The following is a 5,548-nucleotide window of genomic DNA, read 5'->3' on the forward strand; positions in this document are numbered from 1 at the left end:
TTTCATACTATATTTTAGGTAGACATACGGTGGTTCATTGCGATAATAAGGCTGTCACCTATGCGTTCACACTGCAAAATTTAGATGCAAGGACAACTAAACTTCTGTTGAAACTTCAGAGGTTCGATCTCTCGTTTGAGCATATAAAGGGCACAGAGAACAAAATTGCTGATATTTTGAGCAGAAATGCCCCCGAAATACCGGAAGAAGAAGTTACTTGTCAAATTAATTTTATTATGAACGATGAATGGCTAAGTCAAGATGAACTTAGGAATTATCAGAATAATGATAATTATTGTCAGAAATTAGTTGATAAGTTAAAATCCGATCCCAACGAGAGTAATGTTCGATTATATAATGATTTTCTCTTTGTGAAAGATAGAAAATACAATAATAAATGGTTGTTAGTAATTCCAGAAAATCATATTAATAAGGTAGTACAAACAGTACATGAGACTGGCCATTTTGGAGTGAGTAAATTTTTATCTCCCGTAAGAAAATTATTTTTCTGGAAGAAGCAGAAACAGTCTTTCATGAAACACATCAAAAATTGTGATATATGCGCCAAAACTAAATTCACTAACCGGGTCATTGCTAGAGAGGATATTCACATTGACGCAGATAAACCTCACCAGAAATTATGCATCGATTTGGTAGGGAAGTTACCCTGTAGCTATGGATATTATTACATTTTATCAATAGTAGATGTATATACACGTTTTGTCTGCTACTTCCCACTGAAATCGGCTACCACATCTGAGATTATCAAAAGGTTAGAGAAAGAATATTTCTGTATTCTCCCATATCCTACATACATTATATCTGATAAAGGATCTAAGTTCGTTTCGAAACTGTGGAGACTATTCTGTGACAAACGTAATATTAAACACATAATGACCACTCCGTACAACCCAAAAGCAAATGGTATAGTGGAGCGTACGCATAGAGAGCTAAACAGAATTATCCGGTTGAGGTGTCATAATAACCATACTAAATGGAACGATAGCTTGAAGCTAGCCCAAGATTTGATTAACCACTCGTACAATAGTAGCAGAGGATGTACCCCGGCAGAATTGTTTCTTTCATATTCAGCTAGCGACAAATTTAAGGAGAATTTTCCTTGGCCACCTGAGGAAAGCAAAATAGATATGAAGAATCAATACCTACAGATCGAACCTAGAACCTCAACTAAATGGTTGAAAAGAAGTGGAAAGAAACCACACTCTGTGATTACAATCAGCGAAGGAAATTTGGTAATGGTAAAAACGCATCCATTATCTGACGCTTACAACAAAATAATTCATAAATATGCGCCCACGTATACTGGACCCTATAGAGTGACCAAAGTTAACCACAATAATGTGGAACTTAAAGATTTAAAAGGTAAAAAAGTACCGAAACAAAATTTTACGAACATTAAGTTATTTGATTGTTCAGAAGAAAAGCGAGAAGAGTTACTGAAAGATTTTAAGTAAAAAAATTAATTTTAAATAATTTTTTTCAGGTGCCCGGGAAAAATATAACATCACTTTCACCGTGTTACATTGCTGTGTGTATTGTGTTAATTTTGTTTAAAATTGTGTTTTGTTCTGTTCCTTATTACCATTATTCTTATTCTTATTAAGTTTGGTTGTACTAATTCTGATCTGCACCGGTGATTTAATGTGCAGATAAATAGAAAGTCGGAACACTTTATGGAGTTGACTTGTCCATAAAAGTTGAAGTCGACTGCAAAATATATTAATACTTCTATTGCAAATAAGAGGAAGAAAAGAGTAATTTATCTTTATAAATGATATTTATTATCCGTTGTACTATTATTATTGATGTTATATAAAACCTGAAGAAAATAAATCAGATATCTAGTTATCTAATAAGTTTGAGGAGAAGAGAAGTAACTGTAATCTATTTCATTCTAATAATTTAGGTAAAGGAAGAAGAAAAGATTTAATAATAAATATAATTTAGAAGAAAAAAATAATATAAATATTGTATTATCGCCTAACAACGCTTGAGTGAAGTTCTATTTTGTATTCGAAATTAATGATATAATTTGAGACACTTGAGTCAGATTTCCGATGTACCTACCAGGCTCCAGGTATTGGTATAAAGGCAATATCTGCTAGAATTTAACAACAGATAAAGGTCAGTAAATTAAATTTATAAATTTGGAGGAAGTTTTCGAGACACCAGATTGTTGAAGATTTTTCTTCGGGCTTCTTATTGTAACAAGTTCCGGGGACAGAAATAAGAGAACGCATTGCTAAATTGGACTTCTTAAGTTATCTATAGTGATTTGGTTTGACAGCATAATGGACAGCTTAAATATAATGCGTCAGTAAACGTTTATAGCATCATTTACTAAGGACTTTATCGTGGGGAATGACGTAACAGGCCACCTATGCAAATTCTTTAAATTAACCAATGATTTTTTTAGATTTGTAGATCATAGCGATGAAAATTCACAGTTGCATTCCTTTTAGCAAATTATTATCGAGAAATATATAAGTATAAAATTAACTTCTCCTATTTTAGAACATATTACATTCTTAATATTCACACTGTAATATTCACAAAAGGCTGATCACAAAAGGCTGATCACGCTTGTATAAATAAATTTACTATACTTTGAAATGTTAATAGTGTGGAATGCATATGTAATTCTTGTTTCCTTTGGTTGTTACGATATTATAAAGACAGACTGCCATTATAAAAGCTATAGAGATATTCACCAAATTATGTAAGCATGTCGATTATTGCAAGAACTATAAAAATGTTTCACTTTCTCATTTTCTTAAAAAAATCAAATAAAGGCGATAAGAGATCAGCTAATGTTTATTTATGATTTTCTATATTGAAGCTAAATGTCAATGACTTTTACAGAATCTAAATAATACAATATAACAAGGCTTCGTATATGGGAGCGCCATTTGAGACAGCGTCCTGGGTATTTTCTGACTTTATTTCTTAACTGAGGTTTTCCTTTTCTATTTATCCGAAAGGAGTCAATATACGAAAGGAGACGGTTTGGGTCATTGGATTCCATAACTCCATAGTTCAAAATTTATATTACAACAGTATCCCTAGTTGTTGAAAGCTTATAATACCATTATTTAAATAGTAATAATAAGCTAATTTTAGTATCCCGCTTTATTAGTCACGATCTGTTTTTTTTCTTTGTAAAGTTATTGTTTCTTTTTCTCTGGTTACAAAAAAGTAGCAAAAGTAGTAACAACAATCTCGAATGATTTTTTTATATTTTGTTTCACTGTGAAAGCATAACTATGGATAATGAGGCAAAGTGTCTGAATAATATTATTTTAAATAATTCTTTGGAAGGATGCCAGCAGAATTCTGAGAAATTTTTGGGGAATGTGATATTCAGATATACACACGCAGGTGTGATGTATTCTTCTGTTGAAAAGGAAGCATACATGACAAAAGTGGGTGTACATCAAGAAGTTACTTTCACAAACCTTGATCAAACTAAATCTAAATCAAGTTTCATAAAGTATGATAAATGTGGCAACATAATAATAGGGGAGCTGGTAATTCCAACTAAGCGGATAATTCAAGTTCAAAATAAACATATTAAATTGATTGGAAACTGGACGGAGAGACAAGTAAATTTTTCATTGCATACGCAGGAGTTAAATAGTTTAACTGAAAAATTATTAAAATTAAAAGTCGATACATCAATCCCAGAACTACATCTAAAAACATATTATATCATATATGTAATATTTGGAATAATAATAGCATTAGTATCGACGACGTTATTGTTATTAGTATTGTATTGTAAGCTTGATAAATCAATTCGGCAGTATAAAGTTCAAAATCAAGAATAATAATCATAATAATAATAATAACAATAATAATAATCAATAAGTATTAATGAAGTAAGCATAGTATGTAAATCGATGTTGTACGTGCCTTGGGTTGTGAAAAAAAGTTTTTACATTTTTGAATATGAAGAAGAATGGAATTTATTTGAAAGAAAAAGGAAAGTCTAAGTTGCAATAAAAACCTGAAAAGGAATATTTGATTAGCATATGGTAACATGTAGAAATACTTACCTACAGCATGAGGTAGTTGCGAGTCGAAAAGCCTAGGTTTTGTGATCCTAGACAAAACTAGGATTGGTCTATTCCATTTGGTGAAACGAATAAGTTGTTGAATAAGAATGGTTACGCAGTACTAATACGGCAAAACTCTTTGTTTTGGTAGAGAAAGAAAAACAGTAGAAAATAAGCATAGTAAATAGATCATCATAGATAAAACTAGATACGAGCATATAAATAGATAATAGCTAGGTTATATAACAGCATAATATTAGTGAAATCAGTAGCTCAAAGCTATGTAAAACAGCAAAAAGAGAAGAAGTAGGAAGAAGTGTCTATTAGTAAAAGCTAGACAAATAGACAAATAGTAAATATTATAGATGCTAGTGATAAAAACTAGTTAAGTAAGCTTACGAATCAAGAATAAAAGTCGTAAAAAGTATAAAAAAGTATGAAAAAGTCGTTAAAAGAAGTAAATAGTTTGAACAGAAAAGTAAGAAAAATAATAGATAATAGACGAGAAATAGTCAAAATAGAATACAGTCATAATGCATCATGTCTATAATTGTCATTGAGTTGTATGTAAACAAGTTATTTTTGGTCAAAATTCATTTTCTAAATTCAAGTTTTTTTAAAAAATGAGAGTAAAATTATTGATTCATTATTGTTATAGAATAATCAATTGGCACATCGATTATTATTATAATAATAAGTTAAAGTATTCAGTTCATTAGTTACTTCGATATTCATGTGTATAGAAACAACAGCTTGTAGCATTTCAGTTCACTGAAAGTTACTACTTGCGTATGATGGTATCGCTTCTCTCGAGAGCGAGAGGAATCCGTTGTTAGAGGTGGAGCTTCTAAGCAAGATGGCTGACCCATAGCAAAAAGCCGCGCCTACTCATGAAGAGTTATTCTTATTCCCGACAATTACGATGCAATATGAATGATTTCTAAGTAAATAGAACGTTGTAATGTTAAAGAATGATGGAATGAACATCAATAAAGATAGTAGTACCTACATATAACAGTAAAACTCGTAGTAAAGTGTATTTAAGTTCATAAATATGCATGAAAATGTAGGATTTTACGACTTTAAAAAATGAGAAATACGGCGTTAAACGAATTAAAATGTAACGAGGATAGCATTTTAGTATCCGAATAGGTTACATAACTATTAGAACACTAGTCAATATTTAGAATATGCATCAATTATGCATTTTATAGGGAATAATGAACAGATTTAGAACATTTATACTAGGCCTATGGTAAAAGTACGTAATATTTTTACGAAAGAGAACCATAGAGAAAGATTTAGTAATTAGTTTTTAAGATAAATAAAAACGGGATTTCACAACTAGTTATTTATATTTACAGGCAATATGGACAAGAAGTTTATGGTAGTTACTATTGCATTAACAACTTTAACAGTGTTAGTACTAGCGACGTTTATAGTTATAGTATATATAGTTATTAAATTACGTA

Source organism: Thermobia domestica, chromosome 5 (genome assembly GCF_964235325.1).
Source record: "Thermobia domestica chromosome 5, izTheDome1.hap1.1, whole genome shotgun sequence".
In the NCBI taxonomy this organism is placed as follows: Eukaryota; Metazoa; Arthropoda; class Insecta; order Zygentoma; family Lepismatidae; genus Thermobia; species Thermobia domestica.